The 21,191-nt window shown below is 36.4% G+C and overlaps 1 pseudogene; it reads right to left on the bottom strand.

Moving 5' to 3' along the window:
* Window positions 1-21,191, bottom strand: part of LOC122293684 — an 87,241-nt pseudogene that overhangs the window by 7,849 nt on the left and 58,201 nt on the right.

The raw sequence follows: 21,191 nt of genomic DNA, 5'->3' as shown, positions 1-21,191 counted from the left end.
TTCGATTCCTTCCCTTATGTGAGCCTCTTGAGAAATTCGTTGAAGTACAACAATTTGTTCTTTCAGCCTTTCAACCTCATTGTTTTTGGCTTGTACCCTTTGGGAAAAAGCCACAATGGAGGATGAGTAGCGAGTCCCAAGACTCACCAGGTCGTAGATAGCATCTGAATCCGACCTATTAGCCATACTATTGTTTTCTAGTTGCAGCACGGCACTTATGGTGGCTGCAGAAAGAACAGGCTGTTGGGATGCAGAAGGTCTCATGGATTGATCTAGGGGAATGCTTGAGGAATGAGCCATTTGCTAGAAGAATAGAAAGCTTAAAAATGAGAAAGTTGGAAGAATGCAGATGAGTTTATGGAGATGAGAATGAAAACTTGATGCGGATTTGATGAAGTTCAGGACTGATTTTATAGAGGTAGTACAATGAACCAGACGAGCTATCATCCACGTCAGAAAGCAATGTGATTTCGGTGAAATGACAACTCGGAGCCTCAAATCCCGTTTTTCAACAACATCAGGTGATTTCAAATCTCCAGACACTCTTGTCAGATCACGGACGGATCCAACTATTCTTTTAACTTTCAAATCTCCAGCCACTTGTCAGATCACGGACGGATTATTATTCTTTTCAACTATCTACAGTCACACTTGTCGGATCACGGACGGATCCAACTATTATTATTATTTTTTTTTTATTTTTTTATTTTTATTTTTTATTTTTTTATTAAACTATCTACAGTGTCTACTAACGCACCGTTTTATTCATTCCACACCCCCCAACTAGTGAGAGACATAGTTCTCAATGAATCGAACGAAGTGCACAGAACTAAGCAAGCAAAACAAACATTCAACATGAAATATAAAATCAAAGCAAAAGAACAAATAAAAACAAAGCAAGTAAAGAAAACTGTAAAGAAGGAAAAGGAAATCAAGATACTTCCCTGGGGTCTTGCACAAGCAAGATCTCTTCATGTGGATCAAAGACCTTCAGAAATGACTTTAGACGTTGTCCGTTGACAGTGAAGCTATTACCATTCTTCGGATTGACAATGTCTACCGCGCCATGAGGATGAACGGTCTTTACAATGTACGGCCCACTCCATCGGGATTTCAACTTTCCAGGAAAAATATGCAAGCGAGAGTTGTAAAGAAGAACTTCCTGGCCAAGTGTGAAATGCTTTGGATGAATTTTCTGATCATGCAGAATTTTCATGCGCTCCTTTGCCATTTGCGCGTTGTCATAAGCATTCCGACGAGCTTCATCCAATTCATTGATCTGTAATTTTCTCAGCCCTGAAGCTTTATCAAGTGACATGTTAACATGCTTTATGGCCCAAAGAGCTCGATGCTGAATATCAACAGGTAAATGACAAGCTTTACCATAAACTAATCGATAGGGAGACATCCCTAGATTTGTTTTAAAGGCTGTCCTATAAGCCCACAAAGCATCAAGAAGCTTAATCGACCAATCTTTCCTACTAGGATTTACTGTTTTCTCCAGAATGATTTTTATTTCTCTGTTTGCCAATTCAGCTTGCCCATTAGTTTGTGGGTGATAAGGGGTAGAAACTTTGTGTGTGATACCATATTTCTTCACAAGTGTAGAAAATGGTTTATTGCAAAAATGAGAACCCCCGTCACTAACGATAACCTTGGGCATGCCAAATCGAGCAAACAAAGATTGTAAAAAATTTAGTACAACATGATGGTCATTGGTTTTGCAAGCGATGGCCTCAACCCACTTTGAAACATAATCCATAGCCAACAAAATATATGTGTTTCCAAAGGAAACCGGAAAAGGTCCCATGAAGTCTATTCCCCAACAATCAAAGATTTCTAAAGTAAGAATGGGGGAAAGGGGCATCATGTTTCTTTTGCTAATGGCTCCCAATTTTTGACAAGACTCACATGCTTTACAAAAATTGTAAGCATCCTTAAACATGGAAGGCCAATAAAAACCGCTTTGCAAAATTTTTGCCACTGTTTTATTTGCTGAAAAATGACCACCACATGCACCCGTATGACAAAATCTCAAGACTGAAGAAAACTCATCATTAGGAATGCATCTCCGAATCAATTGATCCGAACAATACTTGAAAAGATAAGGGTCATCAAAGTAGAAATGTTTTACCTCAGATAGAAACCTACGCTTATCTTGGTTTGACCATTCAGAAGGCATTTGCTCAGTAACTAGATAATTGACTATATCAGCATACCAGGGAGCTCCATCAACCACAAACAGCTGCTCATCCGGGAAACTATCATCAAGAGGAAGGTTGACATTTGAAGAAGGAGATGATGACAATCTAGAGAGGTGGTAAGCTACCACATTTTCAACTCCTTTTTTATCCTTTATGTTGATGTTGAACTCTTGAAGTAATAGAATCCATCGAATTAAGCGTGGTTTTGCATCTTTCTTGGCCAACAAATACTTAAGAGCAGAGTGGTCAGTGAAAATAGTAACAGGAGAACCAAGAATATAAGCCCGGAATTTATCAAGTGCAAAAACAACTGCAAGCAATTCTTTTTCAGTAGTGGTATAATTTTTCTGGGCATCATTCAAAGTTCTACTGGCATAATAAATCACAAATGGTCTGTTATCCACTCGCTGCCCCAAAATAGCTCCTAAGGCATAGTCACTAGCATCTGTCATAATCTCAAAGGGAAGGTCCCAATGCGGAGGTTGCACAATAGGAGCAGTGGTAAGCGACTTTTTCAAGGTATCAAAAGCTTTTTGGCACTCATCACTCCAAACAAATTCAATATCATTTTGTAAAAGAGTGCACAAAGGTTTTGCAATGGAACTAAACCCTTGAATAAACCGCCTATAAAAGCCAGCATGACCAAGAAAAGAGCGAATATCCCTAACTGTCCTAGGGATAGGAAGTTTAGATATTAATTCAATCTTTGCCTTGTCGACCTTTATACCCTCAGAAGAAACAATATGCCCTAATACAATGCCCTGAGTAACCATAAATTGGCATTTCTCCCAATTAAGTAAAAGATTTTTTTCTTCACATCTCTGGAGAATACGTGCCAAATTATGCAAACAACTCTCAAAGGATTTTCCAAAAACAGAGAAATCATCCATGAATATTTCACAAATATCATCAATCATGTCAGAAAAAATACTCATCATGCATCTCTGAAAAGTAGCTGGAGCATTACACAAACCAAAAGGCATTCTAGTAAAAGCAAAAGTGCCAAAAGGACAGGTGAAAGTGGTTTTCTCCTGATCCTCAGGTGCTACAGCAATTTGATAATAACCAGAATAGCCATCCAATAAACAATAGTATGCATTACCAGCTACTCTTTCCAAAATTTGATCCAAGAATGGTAAAGGAAAATGATCCTTCCTACTGGCTGAATTAAGTTTTCTATAATCAATGCACATTCTCCAGCCAGTAACCATTCTAGTTGGAATCAACTCATTTTTTTCATTTTTTATGACAGTCAAACCAGATTTCTTTGGTACCACTTGAGTTGGACTTACCCACTTACTGTCTGAGATGGGATAAATGATTCCCACTGCGAGTAGCTTAAGCACTTCCTTTTTCACGACTTCCTTCATGGTAGGATTGAGCCTACGTTGAGCATCACGAACTGGTTTAGCATCGTCTTCAAGATGGATTCTGTGGGTACATACAGCGGCATCAATGCCTTTGATGTCGGCTATTGTCCAACCAATTGCGCCTCGATGCTTTCTTAATACTTCAATCAACTGGGTTTCATCCTTCTGATTTAGCTTTGAGGAAATCACCACCGGAAAAGTTCCTTCTTCAGGTCCAAGAAATGCATACTTTAAATCTTGAGGAAGTGGTTTCAGTTCCAACTGAGGAACTTCTTCCTCTGAAGATCTAAGTATGTCTGGTGGTGGTAAAGCTTCGAACTGGGGTTTCCATCTTGCTCCCGCAAATTGTACTTCAAGTGGTAAAGATGAATCTGTAAAACAATCAAAAAAATCATAGTCATCTTCATCAATATGATCAATTTTCTCATCAAGTAAAAATTCAGGTGTCTGAAAAATATAATCATCATCAGAAAAAGGAGAAGTTGAGCAAATAAAATCTGTCGGTGTCAAACTCTCCACAGCATCCAAATCACTTGTGTCATCCAAATGTGCTGGCATCTTGCAAGCGTTGAAAACGTTCAACTCAAGTGCCATGTTCCCAAAGGTAAGCTTCAAAACTCCACTTCTGCAATTGATCAAAGCATTTGATGTAGCTAGAAATGGTCTTCCTAGGATGACAGGAGCTTGGTAAATAGTGGAGACTGGTTGCTGCATGTCAAGAACCACAAAATCTACTGGGTAGTAGAATTTGTCCACCTGGACCAACACGTCTTCTACAATACCCCTCGGTACCTTAACTGATCTGTCGGCCAGCTGTAGCATGATGGAGCTCTTTTTCAGCTCACCCAATCCCAACTGCTCATATACTGAGAACGGTAGCAAGTTCACACTACTCCCCAAATCAAGTAAAGCTCTCCCAATTCGTGATTCACCAATCATAATGGAGATGTTGGGAGAGCCGGGATCTCCAAACTTCTGAGGAGTCTCGCTCAATATCAATGCACTAACTTGCTCCGTTAGGAAGGCTTTCTTCTTCACATTCAGCTTCCTCTTCACCGTGCACAAGTCCTTCAAAAATTTTGCATATGAAGGCACTTGTTGTATGGCATCCAAGAGTGGAATATTGATTTTCACTTGCTTGAAAATCTCTTGAATTTCCGTGTGATACTTATTCTTTTTGCCAGCTGCCAATCTCTGAGGATAGGGTACCACAGGTTGGTATCCCTTACTGGTTTCAACATCTGCATTCACAGGCTTCTTCTGTTCTGGTCTTGCCACCTCTGGTTCTTTTTCAGCTTCATCCGTCTCTACTGCATCTTTAGGTATAGGAGCAATTACCTCTGTGTCTATGGTCATCTTAGGTCGGGAAATTTCCTTCCCACTTCTCAAAGTAAGAACAGCTTTTGCTGTCTCAATAACGTCTCCTGAGACATTATGCACTTGATGTTGTTGTTGTCTGTATACTTGAGGATTAGGCTGAGGCTGTGCAGGAAATTTCCCTTTCTCTAGGGTGCTCAAGGTTGTGCTCATCTTATTAACAGTGCCACGCAACTCATTTATGGCCTGAGTATTTTGATTATTTGTGGTGGCCTGAATCTGCATGAATTGCTGAAGTGTATTGGCCATCTGTGCCATACTGTCATCTAGAGTCTTCTTTGCAGATGATGAAGGCTGAGGACCTTGTGCAGCTACTTGAGGCTGAAATCCAGGAGGAGCTACATAAGGATAGCTCTGAGGAGTTTGATATGGCGGATATTGTTGCTGAGGAGCACCTTGATTAAATGGCTGCTGCTGAGGTGGTGGGGACCGACCAGGCTGATCATTTCTCCATGAGAAATTTGGGTGATTTCTCCACCCTGGATTATATGTGTTGGAGAAAGGTTGATTCTGTGCTCGATTGACCCAGTTGGTTGATTGTATTGGCTCAGACCCACCTTCTTGAAATACTGGCATAATCGGGCAGTCTTGGGTCTTATGGTTTGAATCAGCACATATAGAACATGCCTCTGCTACTTTCGCAGCCTTTACCTTTTCCATCTCCATGACCTCCATTCTTCTAGTCAATGCAGATATTCGGGCTTGAACATCCGTGTCTCCTTTGAGCTCATATCTGCCCCCTCCAGAAATAGCCCTCAGTGGCTGTGCTGTTAATGGAACTCGATCAGTACGAGTGTTCCATTGTTGTGCGCTCTCAGCAAGGTAGTCGAAAAATGATAATGCTTCATCGGGTTCTTTGCTGAAGAACTCCCCATTGCACATTGTTTGAACAAATTGCTTGCATTCCGGAGTGAGGCCAGTGTAAAAGTAGCTCACCAGCCTCCAGGATTCAAAACCATGATGTGGACAAATGTTCACCAAATCCTTAAATTTCTCCCAACTGGCCTGAAATGTCTCATCAGGTCTTTGATTGAACTGGCTGATCTGCTCCTGCAAAAATTGAGTTCTCTGAAAAGGAAAAAATTTCTGTAAGAATTCACGTTGCATGTCAGACCAACTAGAAATGGAATTAGGTCTCAAAGAGTTAAACCATATCTTCGCTTTATCCTTTAAAGAAAAAGGAAATAAACGAAGTCTAATGAATTCATCAGTAACAGCCCTAGTGATAAAAGTAGCACAAGCCAGCTCAAAATCCGTCAAGTGCTGGTAAGGACTCTCAGAATCCATCCCGTGGAACTGAGGTATCACCGACATCATGCCATGCTTGATAGAGAAATTAGGTGCATTTTCAGGTAAAATTATGCATGAAGGTGTAGTGGTACGAGTGGGTTGCAGATAGTCCTTAAGCGTGCGTGGTGCAGGGGCAGCCATGTTTTCTGATTCAATTTCAATTTCGTCACCTGGCTCACTCAAAGAAAAGACAGACGAGCTATCGATCTCCAAGCTGTGTATACTACTCTCAACACTCGATGTGACTCTAAGCAACCTATTTGAAGTGTCTCTTACCCATGACATGAAACATCAATCTAATATGGTAGAGATGAGTGGTTGATGCAGATGAGATGAGTAACCAGAGATAATATGATAAAAAAAAAAAAAAAAATAACAAGTTTAAATTTAAGTTAGACAACTTATTCCCCGGCAACGGCGCCAAAAACTTGACTCACTCAAAAATGAGTAGCACTAATGCTATCCCAAGTGCAAGAGGATGTCGTGTAATAATTAGGAATAAATTCCTAGATCGTCTCCTCAGGGAAAAGTTGCTTAAAATTAAACTTGTTGAAAAAATGTGAAAAACTTCACAAAGAGAAAATAATATGATGGTATATGCAATGGATGAAAAAAGGTACTAGTCATGGACTAGATTCATGTCTTTTGAATTTTTGTTTGTTGGATTGGAATGTAAAGAACTAATAAATTAAACTAAGAAACTAATAAAACTAAATTTAGCATTAAACTAAATTAGAAAATAATTGACAAAACTTAAAGAAGTAAGAAAAATAAATAACACGAAATAAGTAAACAGAAACTCAAAAGTATTCTATAAACTTTAAACTGAAGTTAAATGAAATAGGGAACGAAAAGTCTAAACGAAAACGTCCTTTCACGATTCAATTGAAATTTGAAATGAAAAGGAACAATTTCTTATGTATAAAAACTCTAGAACAATTCCTTTTATTGTATGAAACAAACTAGTAATGAAACAAACTAATAATGAAACAAATTAGAAATGAAACAAACTAGAAATGAAACAATTTAGAAATGAAACAAACTAGAAATGAAACAATTTAGAAATGAAACAAACTAAAAATGAAACAAACTAGTAACTTAATGGAAATTAAGGTATTACACTCAATGAAATACAATTCTAGAACAAATATTAATGCAGTAAAAAAAATATGCTAAAACAACAAAGCTTTGAAACTTAAAAGAGAAACAAAATTTCTTAAAACAAAAGGAGCTAATTCTTTTAAAGTAAATAGCAGAAAATTTGTGTGTTGACAAGTGTTTTTCTAAGATTGAGTTGTCCTCAATTGTACTCAATTGTACTCTAAAATTATTCTCTTAAAATTCGGTTGTGCACCTCCTTTTATAGCCAAAAATCTTGGCTACTTCATCATTCAATTGGTTTTGCATTCACACCCAACAACCAAGTCTTCAATCTTGCTTTCACACTCATTTTTGGCCACTTGCTTCCTCTTTCTTTTGCCGTGTCTTCCATTCCATTCCTCTTCAATTATTTTATTCAATTGGTTTAGTAATTCAAACCAAACAACAAAGTCCAACATGCCTAACTCTTTATTCAACTCTTGCCTAACTCTTGCCTAACTTTTTGTTCAATTTCTTCATTGCCGACTTCCTCATTTTATTTCTTCAATTTGTTATTCAATTTAAGCACATGTTCCTTCATTCACCTACTGCTTTGACCGGTCCAAATTCCCTCACAATTCAGCACATGTCTCCATTCCATCCATCAATATATATATGTTAAGTAGGCGCCAAACTCCCTTTGATTTCTTCATGGTTAGGCACGGCTTCTTCCTTTGATTTCTTCATGGTTAGGCACGGCTTCTTCCTTTGATTTCTTCATCCAGCAATATATATATATAAATAGCTGCCCCAAGTTGCAAATTCATTCCTCCAATCAATTTCAGCCGAAATTCATCACATGTTCTTCATTGATTTACACGGCTACTTCCTTTCAATTTGTCACATGTTTTCTTCTCTTTCTTCCTTCATTTCGATTTGTCTAATTCAATGGAAATGAAGCAGCCTTTTGTGACTTCTTTAATGTTTAATTTGGTGGAGAGTAGCAGCCTTCTTCTTCATATAATTTCGGTGGACACAAAAGCTTCTTGTTGGATTTGATTAAACTTGGTCTCTTGAAGCTCTAAGCCTATATTCATCACCATATATGCTTGGATCCATGATATCTTCATTAAATCACCTTTTTTTGTTGTAGAACAAAGGCCTGGAATAGGCATTGCATGAACAAATGGAAATGAAAAGTAGAGAATCAATAGGAGAGAAAGACATAACCAAACATGCAAGATAAACAAAATAAACATTTATTTGAAGTATGTGAACTCATAACTCATGCACAAAGAGCAAAAATATGTGTCCAATGAACTTTGATCACGAAAATGAAGACATGTGAAGCTATTCCAATATCGACCTAGTTCAGTTTATTTTGTTCTCAATTCTAGAGGAAAAGATCAGAATGCACAGTAATCAATAGTTGGTAGAATTCAAGCATAAATTCATGCTTTTAATCAATTAAAATCACAACTTTGATTTATTCATTTTAACCATTTTCACATTTAAAACCAATAATAATGTCATGATGAATTTAAAATACATTGGTTTTAAATAGTAAAAATGTGCAATATTCCAGCTCAATCAGCGTGGCCTACACATCCCACCCAGTTTTCTTCCCCTCTCACCGGTGAACATCCCCACCAAGTTTCACCTCCATCCGAGCCACCATTAGCCACCACAAGCTCCTTCAAGCCATACGGTTTTTCACCGTTTCCGGCGCCGTCACACCACCTCCGGCCACCATCTCTTCACAGCTTCTTCCCCTACCTCTTGTCGACCTAAACCACCCATTTCGGCCTCGATCCGTTGCCTGAGTAGCTCCCACGAGCTCAACTCCGTTCAGCCCCTTTTTGGCCTTCGACCGCCATTTCCACCACCACCCACGGTCAAAAGTCATTTCCCTTAGCTTCATAAATATTTCAAGGCCATTCCCTATCAATCCCGAGCCTTGTTTTGTCCCCGTTCAAAAGTGGGTATTTTACAACCCACGACCACAGTGAATTTGCACTGTTACGTTGCTTTCCTTCCGCCGTTTGCAACGCCGAATGTTTTCTAAAAATACCATATAGCGCTGTAAGTATTTTCCAAACTCTACTTTTAGATTTAAATATATTTTGCTCATTCAATAAATATTTATCTGTTGGTTGACTGAGTCCGAGGAGTTCGGGGGTCGGATGGGTTGTGGACAGAGTGCTTGGTTTTGTTGATTTATGGATGGTTGATTATTTTGTGCATTAATATCGCATTTACATGGTGCATGCACATGCATTTTTATTTAATTGAGAAAAGCCTATTTTATTGGCGTAAGTGGATTTTCGGGTGCGTGTGTATCACGACCCCAAGCCGGGATGGGGTATTATCTCGATGGAGCTCCTCTGGTCACTCGGGAGCGAAATAAACTGAGTGACGTCCCCTAAGTTGTCGCTGGGCGACGACGGGAGCGGGGGCTAGGGGATGCTTGGCTACAAACGCGCCGGGCGCGGAACCGGGCATCGCTCTATGCACCGACTCCGTGGCCCTTCGCTGGCGAGGGCTAGAGGATGCTTGGCTACGAACGCGCGGGGCGCGGAACTGGGCATCGCTCGTTAGGTGTCACATGCATGGTCGTAACCTGCGGTGTGGCACTGGAGCCAGGGTGTGCGGATGACCCCTAGGGGAGGTCATGGTGCATACGGATTAATTGGATAATGGTTTGAGATGGAAATGGGTCAAATGTGACTTTTGGCGTGATATTTGGAAAGGATATGTTTTTGGGCCAAATGGGATTTTTGGCGTGCGTGGTAAAAATATGATTTTATAGGTTTTGCGCATTAATATCACTTCATGCATATTGTTTGAGTTCTATATGTTTTTATCTGGTGGTGTTTGGATTTTACTTACCTGCGGCATCATTTTTGGTTCCGTAGATTTTGGTGCAGAGATCGAGGATGAGGAGGAGGAGGCTGAGCCCAATGACGCGGCTCCACCGGGATGCTAATGTTATGTTTTGTATTTGATTTAAAATTATATTTGTGTCTTGTAATATTTATTTATGTCGATTTTGAATAGTTTTGTATTAAACAAGAAAAATTCTGGTACTTAGTTATTGACTTGCTTTTCGCTGCGTAATTCTCGTGCACTTTCGTCGTTTTTTTTTCACACACTTGGCACACGATGATAGGATGATGACCCGTAATGTCATCATCCGGACGTCTCGATTTTCCCGTGTTCGTGCGTGGGGATTTGGGGGCATCACAGTTTCTATCTCCACCTGAAGGAGGTTGAATAGTAAATTTGGGAATCCTCAAGGGGTAGCTTGAGGCGAGGACGTAGGCAGTGGGGCCGAACCTCGTTAACATACTGAATTTGCTTCTCTCTTACCCTTACTCTTTATATTTATTGTTATTTCATATTTTGTTTATATTTTATATTATATATTTGATTTATAATTGTTATTTTTTTAATACAACTCAATTCACCCCCCCTCTTGTGTTAGTCATCTGGGCAACAATTGGTATCAAAGCTAAGAGCTCTATTATAAAATTAACTATCTTTTGAGTTAAGATCTTATGGCTAACATTTCAGCTTCATTTGGTGAAGGTCAATCTAACAGTCGGCCTCCACTCTTTTGTGGAGATAATTACTCATTCTGAAAAGTTAAAATGAGAATATTCCTTCAGGCTCAAGGTCGAGAAATCTAGAAATGTATTGTAAATGGACCTTATATTCCAACAAAAGTGGTTGATGGGGTAAAGGTCAAAAAGGAAGAAGAAGAGTTTGATTGTGAAGACGATAGACTTTATACTTTGAATTTAACTGCTATGAATTTATTATTTAATACTCTCAATGGAAATGAGTTTAATAGAATAATGATTTGTGCTACGGCAAAAGAAATTTGGGATAACTTGGAAGTTACTTATGAAGGAACTTCGCAAGTCAAGGAATCAAAAATTTATATTCTTACTCATGAATATGAAATGTTTAAGATGAATGATGATGAATCTATTTCTAGTATGCACACTCGTTTTACTAACATCATAAACAGCTTGACAGCTCTTGGCAAAGTTTATTCCAAGGTGGAGATAGTAAGAAAAATTCTCAACTCTCTAGCAAAACACTGGGAATCAAAAGTGACAGCGATTCTTGAAGCTAGGGACCTCAAAAAGCTCGAAGTGAATGAACTCATCGGGTTACTTATCACCCATGAGTACACATTGAAAACAGGGGAAGAAGAAGGAAAGCCAAAGAAGAGCTTAGCACTTAAAGCTGTTCCTCATGAAAGTGAAAGTGATGAAGATGAGGAAAATGAAGACAAAGATGAAGAAATTGCGATGATAACAAGAAGAATTCAGAGGTTCTTAAAGAAAAATAAAATTCCTCCAAGGAAATCCTTCAAAAAGTTTTCCAAGAAAGATTCAGGTAAAAATGACACTTTAATTTGTTATAAATGTAATAAGCCTGGTCATATCAAGCCACAGATTATCCTCTGCTAAAGAAAGATCGAAACAAGGGCAAAAAAGTAATGAAAGCTACATGGGATGATGATTCAAGTAGCTCAGATAGTGAAGTAAGCAATGGAGAATCAGCAAATTTTTGTCTTATGGCTAAAGATGACATTGAGGTAATAAATCTTGATAATATTGAAGATCCTTCATATGAAGAATTGTAAAATATTTTAGAAGAGGTTTATGAGGAATTTGAAAAATTAGGTATCAAATATACTGCTTTGAAAAAGAAAAATTTTTCTTTAACAAATGAAATTGATATTTTAAGAAAAGAAAATATCATTTTGAAAGATGAAAATCTTGAATTGAATGAGAAGAAAACCGATTTAGAAAATATTGTTGAAAACTTTACGAATGGAAAAAGAAATTTTGAAAAACTTCTTGGTAGTCAAAGATGTGGTTTTGACAAGGCAGGCTTAGGATATATGCCAAAACAAAAATACAAACCTTATAAAAATTTCTTTGATAATCCTTCTATATCAAAGACCAACCAATAATCAAAATTCTTTTCATAAAAATAATTTTGTCAAAAAAAGATATTATTATAATCATTCAAGTTCTTCATATATGTCACATGCTATTTGCAATTTCTGTAATAGAAATGGTCATAATTATCATACTTGTCCTATTAGAAGAAATCATACAATGACTGTTAGGGCCATATGGGCACCTAAAAATCTTGTTTCTTCTCATACTAATAAATAAAGGACTCAAAGAACTTGGGTACCAAGAAAAATCATTTTAATTGTTTTTATAGGTATGCATGAAGTCATCCACAAGCAAAAACAAGTGGTTTTTAGATAGTGGAGGTTCAAGACACATGATGGGAGACAAGACTAAGTTCTTTGATCTTAGATCTAAAGAAGAAGGACACGTGACATTTGGAGACAACTCGAAAGGGAAGATCGTGGGAATAGGTAAAATTGGTAATGAATCTTCTCTCATAATTGAAGATGTTCTACTTGTTGAAGGTCTAAAACATAATCTTTTGAGCATAAGTCAATTATGTGATAAAGGATTTATAGTTACTTTCAAAATGGATAAGTGCATTATTTTGAATGATCATGATTGTAATATTTGCTTTATTGCTTTTAGAAACAATAATGTTTATACAATCAATTTTAAAGAAATTACCTCACAAGATGCTATTTGCTTTTCAGCTCAAAATGAAACTAGTTGGTTATGACATAGAAGATTAGGTCATGCCAACATGGAACTTATTTCCAAACTTTTAAAAAATGATCTTGTGAGAGGTTTACCAAAAACAAATTTTCTTAAAGACAAAATTTGTGATCCATGTCAATTTGGTAAACAAACAAAAACTTTTTTTAAAACTAAGAAACATATTTCCACTACTAGACCATTGCAACTGATACACATGGATCTTTTTAGACCAAATAGAGTTGTAAGTCTAGAAGGAAAATATTATGCATTTGTTATTGTTGATGATTTCTCTAGATATACTTGGGTCATCTTTCGTGCTCATAAAGATGAGGCACATAATGCCTTTACCAAGTTATGCAAGAGAATTCAAAATGAAAAGGGCTATACTATTTCAAGTATCCGAAGTGATAGGGGAGAAGAGTTTGTTAATAAAAATATTGAAACATTTTGTGATGAAAATGGTTTTGTACATAATTTTTTTGCTCCTCGAACTCCTCAACAAAATGGGGTAATAGAGAGGAAAAATAGATCTCTTCAAGAGATGGCAAGAACAATGCTCAATGAGAACAACTTGCCTAGTTATTTTTGGGCCAAAGCGGTAAGTACTGCATGTTATGTTATAAATAGAGTTATGCTAAGGTCTAAGTTAGATAAAACCCCCAATGAGCTTTGGAATGAGAAAAAACCCAACATTGGTTACTTTCATGTATTTGAATGCAAATGTTTTATTTTGAATGACAGGGATAATTTAGGCAAGTTTGATGTAAAATCTGATGAAGGTATCTTTCTTGGGTATTCTACTAATAGTAAAGCTTATAGAGTATTCAATAAAAAGACTTTGACTGTACAAGAATCTATGCATGTAGTATTTGATAAATCTAATTCTCCACTCTCCAAGAAATCTATTGATGAAGAAACAGGAGGTATAAATAACAAGGAAAGTCTCAATATCAACAAAGAGAAAACAATAGAGGAAGTTCAACATGGAGCCATCAGGAAAGATCATCAAAATTTAATACAAGATGCAACCAAACAGTGGAAATTTGTGAAAGATCATCCAGTGGAACAAATTTTGGGAGAACCTTCACAAGGTGTAAGTACTCAATCATCTCTTAGAAATATTTGCAATCATACTGCTTTTCTATCTCAAATTGAACCCAAAAATATTGATGACACACTTCTTGATGAATCTTGGATTCTAGCTATGCAAGAAGAGTTGAATCAATTTGAAAGAAATGATATTTGGACACTTGTTCCTAGACCCAAAAATCATACTATTATTGGAACAAAATGGGTTTTTAGAAACAAGAAAGTTGAGTCCGGAGTCATTACTAGAAATAAGACTCGACTTGTAGCCCAAGGTTTTAATCAAGAAGAAGGAATCGATTATGATGAGACATATGCACCTGTCACAAGATTAGAAGCTATTCGAATGCTACTTGCATATGCTTATTATAAAGATTTCAAACTTTTTCAAATGGATGTTAAAAGTGCATTCTTAAATGGTTTTATAAATGAAGAGGTATATGTTGAGCAACCTCCAGGTTTTGAATATCATATTTCCCCAAATCATGTTTTCAAACTCACAAAAGCACTATATGGACTTAAACAAGCTCCTAGAGCTTGGTACGAGAGACTCAGTAGTTTCTTGATTGAAAAAAGTTTTTCAAGAGGAAAAATTGACACAACTCTTTTCATTAAATATGAAAATGATGATATTCTTTTGATTCAGATTTATGTTGATGATATAATATTCGGTGCTACTAATGAAAATATGTGTCAAGTTTTTGCTAAGACTATGCAGGAAGAATTTGAGATGAGCATGATGGGACAACTTACATTCTTTCTCGGATTGCAAATTAAGCAAGCAAAAAGTGGGACATCCATCAATCAATCAAAATATATTAAGGAATTACTGAAGAAGTTTGGAATGGAAAATGCTAAGGAAATTGGAACGCCAATGAGCCCATCAACTAAACTTGATAAAGATGAATCCGGTAAGCCAGTTGACTCGAAGATATATCGAGGTATGATTGGTAGCTTATTATATTTAACAGCCAGTAGACCAGATATTATGTTTAGTGTGTGCTTATGTACACGCTTTCAATCATTTCCAAAAGAATCACATTTTATTGCAGTTAAGCGCATTCTTAGATATCTTAGTGGTACAATTAACCTAGGGTTATGGTACCCTAAGCATACATCTTTCGATCTAATCAGCTACACAGATGCAGATTATGCTGGCTGTAAAATAGATCGAAAAAGCAATAGTGGAGCATACCATTTCTTAGGTCATGCACTAGTTTCCTGGTTTAGTAGAAAACAAAATTCTGTTGCACTATCTACTGCTGAGGCAGAATATGTTGCTGCGAGTAGTTGTTGTACTCAAGTTCTCTACATGAAGCAACAACTTGAAGATTTTAAACTCATGTATAATCACATTCTAATCAAATGTGATAATACAAGTGCTATAAATCTTTCCAAGAACCCAATACAACATTCTAGAACTAAGCATATTGAAATAAGATATCATTTTCTTCGAGATCATGTGTAGAAAGGCGATATAGTACTAGAATTCACAAACACACACGATCAGTTAGCAGATATTTTCACAAAGCCTTTACCAGAAGATAGATTATGTATGATCAGAAGAGAAATAGGTATGATGCATGCTATGAATATCTCTTAAAAGATAGACTAGAGTCAATAAAAATAGAGATGGATTTTTTAAATATTTTTACATAAACTTGAGATTCTTAGCCTTATGTTTGAGACGTTCATTCTCTTCATACAATATCATGTCATTCTTATTCATGGGAACCGGCAAGCGGAATGAAGAATCTAATAAAGATTTCAACTGTTTATTTTTCTGCCGAATGATTCCTTCCCTTGTGTGAGACTCTTGAACAATTCGTTGAAGTACAACAATTTGTTCTTTGAGTTTTTCAACTTCATGATTTTTGGCTTGTAGCCGCTGAGAAAAAGCAACAATAGAGGAAGAGTAGCGAGTCCCAAGACTCACCAAGTCATAAATAGCATCAGAATCTGACTTATTAGTTAGATTATTATTTTCCTGCTGCAACATGGCACCAATGGCAGCTGCAGAAAGGACAGGAGGTTGAGATGCAGAATGCCTCATGGATGGATCTAGAGAAATGTTAGAAGAATGAGCCATTGAGAAAAGAATAGAAGGCTTAAAACGAGAATGTTGAAGGAATGCAGATGAGTTACAGAGATGAGAAGAAAACTTGATGCGGATTGGATGAACTTCAGGATTGATTTTATAAAGATAGCATAAAGAATAAGACAAACTATTGTCTCTTCAAATCTTATTTAGTCAAAAGAAATACAAGATATGCTGGACACACATTGTCAAAAGTTTTCTTACTAAGCCAGCGAGATTAACAGTAGATTGTCCCTATTTTTCTAGTAAACGATGAACCTCTACTGTTATCTGCCGATGTTAACCTTGTATCTGAACCCTTTCTCATTCCAGCTCCTCTATTCGTGGTTGCAGATCATAAGCATACCAATCTGTAAATTTTTTCAACTCTTGGTTTTCTTTCTTTAGCCTTTTATTTTCACTATCCTTATTAGCAAGCTTCTGTCGTAACTCAGATATTTGCATGTTAAGATGATCAATCTCACTCACCCTCGCCATTAACCTCCGAGACATGATCGTAACAGAGGCAGCATATTGACTACTGAGCATTCTTGATTCTGCAATAATCTCAAAATCAGTCTTACTAGAAAAACGGTTCTTTGCTCCTATCATGGTATTGATGGCCTCAGGAGAGAAGATTGATGATTGATGCGTCAAGGGTTCCTACTGAGCATTCTTGATTCTGCAATAATCTTAGAATCAGCCTTACTAGAAAAACGGTTCTCTGCTCCTATCATGGTATTGATGGCCTCATGAGAGAAGATTGATGATTGATGCGTCAAGGGTTCCTAATTCAAGTCTGGAACATTAGTGGAAGAGAATTGCTCAGCCATTCTATCGTTGTGGAAAAACAGAACTCAGGTCAAGAAGCGATGTATTTTTTTGGCATCCGATAGATGAAAATGCTCATTTTTTTTTTATAGAAACTCAGAGCCTTCAATCACGTTTGTCAACAACATCAGGCGATTGTTTAAATCTCCAGCCGCACTAAATGCATAGAGTTAGGCCTCGAGACTTTGCAGTATTTGTCGAGTCACGGATGGCTCCTCTTTCAACTATCTACAGTGACTATTAAACACATCATTTTCTTCAGTCCATTTACTTGTTGCCGATCCTTTTTAATGATGCCAAAAGAGGGAGAAGTTTTAGACTAGAACATTAACATTGTTTAAATTGCTAAACTTGTTATATATGCTTGGAATTATATTTATACTTTTGCTTGAAAAGCTAACGCATATTTTCAGGGGGAGCTTAAGTATTAATACAGGTTTTAAGTTCTATCAAGTATTTGTCATCATCAAAAAGGGGGAGATTGTTGAACCCAAGGTTTCAAGTTTCATGTGATTATAAATCTACACATGGATTTTGATGATAACAAATGAATTCAAAGAATAAAGGAGTTTCAAGCTCAAGTTGTCCACACAATGGAGTCAAGCACATCAAAGAACCAAGCATGAGCAAGAAGGAAACAAGTTCACATTAAAGTCATAGAGTAATGTTGTAAATCTCTTAAAATTCGAAATTAGAATTAATGCTCAAAATTAATATTTTATCATAAAGCATTAAAATACATTTTCCACATGTGCATGAATAATTTTGAAAATTAAATTTTAAAATTTTAAAAGATGATTGATTATCATCTTTTACATGTGCATGCCTTGATTAAAGGGCTGAACTTTGAAAATATTAAAGATGATTGATTGTCGTCTTTTACATGTGCATGCCTTGATTAAAGGGTTGAACTTTGAAAATATTAAAGATGATTGATTGTCATCTTTCACATGTGCATGTTTTATTTGAATATTTTCAAAAGTGATTGATGCTTTTTTAGACTTATACAAAAGGTAGATAATTTTGTTTGAAAATTTTGAAAAGTAAAGTGTGCTCCTTTTGTCATATACAAAAAATAAAAGATTAGGTTTGAATTTTTTGAAAAGGAAAGTGTGCTTCTTTTATCATATGCAAAAAGTAAAAGATTAGGTTTGAATTTTTTGAAAATGAAAGTGTGCTCCTTTTATCATATGTCAAAAGTAAAATATTAGGTTTCATTTTTTTGAAAAAGTGAATGATGTTGTTTTTGACATGTGAATCTTTTTTAATTTGAATATGAAGTCTCATATGCCTATAAATAGATCATTTGAGAGCTTCACATTTACAACACCAAAAGCATACAACATTCATTCAAAGTTTTCGTTCTCTCTTCTCTAAGCATTGAGCCTTAATCCTTGTTCATTTTGAGAGATATAGTTTGCGCTGTATTGTTCTTATTTCACTCATTGAGGAGTGTTTTCTGATAACCTACCCACTATCAGCTCTTGTATCAAAAAAAGGGTGTGTATAACCCTTGTGCGTGTAGAAAGTATTCTACACGGGGAATAATTGAATCACCACGTGTAAGGTGATTACAAGTGTAGAGGGTGTTCTACACGGATCCTTTTGTAGCGGTGTTGTTCAAAGGTATAATAGGTATCTATCTCCATCTGAAAGAGGTTGAATAGTGAATTTGGGAATCTTCAAGGGGTAGCTTGAGGTGAGAACGTAGGCAGTGGGGCCGAACCTCGTTAACATACTGAGTTTGCTTCTCTCTTACCCTTACTCTTTATATTTATTGTTATTTCATATTTTGTTTATATTTTATATCATATATTTGATTTATAGTTATTATTTTTTTAATACAACTCAATTCACCCCCTCTCTTGTGTTAGTCATCTGGGCAACACATGTATTTGATTTTTAATTGTCAAAACTCTTTTGTTTTATCATTCTCAATTTATTGTTGATGTTTTTTTATCTGAATAATCATAGAATTTATTCTGTTTATGGATTCGGTCATGCTTTTTCTATTGAATGGATTAGTTCTCTGATTATGTTTGAATCTATTATTTATCTATATTGATTTAGTTTTTTGCTGCAATATTGCTCCAAGAGTATATTGTTGTCATTGGATTTTCTCAATAAGGGTAGTAATTTACGTATTTTAAAAGTGGTGAATGATTTTTCAAAAGGTTAAATTTGATTTAATTTTGGTTTATAAATCTGTACTTTCCGATTGGAAATTTAAGGAATTGAGTTCCTAATTAAGTTATCTAATGAATTAAGAATAATTAAAATACCGAATTTGTGCAAGGGATTCCCAACGCTCTACTGTTCGTCAAATTTGAGTACTTTTTCCATTAATCACTTTGCTTCACTTTATTTTACATTTAAAATTAATCTTTGTTCTCCATTACTTATTTAATATTTTTCTTTAGTTTCTTTGTTTCTCTTACTATTCTTTTAATTTGTCTCCCTGTGGAATCGACATCCCAAAGCTGTGCTACAACTACCACGTTATTCTTTGGGCGTAATCAATGCCACAAACATAGCAAACTTATTTTTCAGGGTGATAGTGCGACTTCATGGTGTACCTAGGAGTATTGTTTCTAATACTCAGCTCTTATGCACTATTCTTCATAAGAATCTAAAAACTTGGGAGGATTGTTTGCCATTTAAAGAGTTTGCATAAAACAGGACCTTGCATACTACTACTTCATATTCTCATTTCGAAGTTGTTTATGATTTTAATCCACTTACTCATTTAACTCTGATACTTTTGTTTGTAGATGACAGAAGTAGCTTGGATGGACATTTCCAAATTGTTGATAAAATTAATGATATTTCATATCTAGTGGATCTTCCGGGTATGTATCATGTGTTTACTATTTTCAATATTACTGATCTTTTTCCCTTTGATCCAGGTGGAGATTCGAGGTCGAATCCTTTTGAGGAGAGGGGGAATGATGGGCCCCAAGGCGGACCAAGTCTTACGGATCAATTACAAGATTAAGAGCCACAAAGATCAAGGGAGTAATGCAAGAATTGGTACAATTCAATTGGGATGAAGCTGGCAAGAGCCCGATCCTCATGATGGGCTTGAAAGAATGAGAACCATTTTTGATCTACTTGATCCAAGCTATGGAAGACATGACTTGGGCCTATTGTTATTGAAGGCCTTTGACTTATTCATTTCATTAAAAGAGCTTATTTTGTTAGTTTAGAGTAAGTGGGCTTGAGGATGTCAGCCCATACATATGTCTTATTTTTAATGAACTAGGGTTTTTGGAAAGGCCTTGTATTTTGGCCAAGGGCATATTTGAAAAGTTATTATTTTATTTGAACTAGGGTTTTAGATGTTACTGTAGTGTGGCACTATTCATGCTGCAGTACCTGCGGCACTATTCCTTTAAGGTTTTGGTGATTATTTATTTAAAACACTTGTAGCCTCATTTGAAGAGGTAAGATATTTTTTATTGAATTTTCATTGTGAGTGAGTTTTCTCCTATTGTTCTTAATTGAACTCTTGAATTTATCAAAAGTAAATCACAACCTTTATGACATTCCTCCTTGTAATTTGGGTTCTTGAAACGAGATCTCAATAGGTCTAAATTCTCCATCCATAGACTTGAGTTTGGCATTCTTGGGTTTATTTTTCCAATATTGTTGTTGTGTCTCAAAGCTAGTCGATTGGGGTTCACATCACTAGGTGCGCCTTCAAGTGCATTCATACAATTCCGCTCTTAGCCTTGTCCTTTCTGACCTTTTCCTCAAGGGAAACTTCTTCATTTACATACCTCCCTGACCCTCGAAATTAGGTCTAGGTTTGAACGAATTGGCACTAAGAAATCTATCTTTCACTTCATTCATCGTATTGAAGCCTGCATGTGACGCCCCCAAATCCCCACGCACGGACACGGGAAAATTGAGACGTCCGGATGGTGACATCGCGGGTCACCATCCTATCGACGAGTGCCAAGTGTGTGCATAAGCAACAAATGTGCACGAAGAAACATGCAGCGGATAGCAAAGTCATACAACTACGTACCAGAATTTTTTCTTAGTTTAATACAAAGCTGTTCAAAACATACATAATAAAATATTACAAACTACAAATATTGTTCAAACCAACAACAAGCTTAAACTTCAACTCAATACTCTGGCAGAGCCGCAACCTCGGGCTCAGCCTCCTCCTCCTCATCGAACTCTGCATCAAAATCTACGGAATAAAAAATGG

Source organism: Carya illinoinensis, chromosome 14 (assembly GCF_018687715.1).
Source record: "Carya illinoinensis cultivar Pawnee chromosome 14, C.illinoinensisPawnee_v1, whole genome shotgun sequence".
NCBI classification, from domain to species: Eukaryota; Viridiplantae; Streptophyta; class Magnoliopsida; order Fagales; family Juglandaceae; genus Carya; species Carya illinoinensis.
This window is presented reverse-complemented; position numbering and strand designations above follow the sequence as displayed.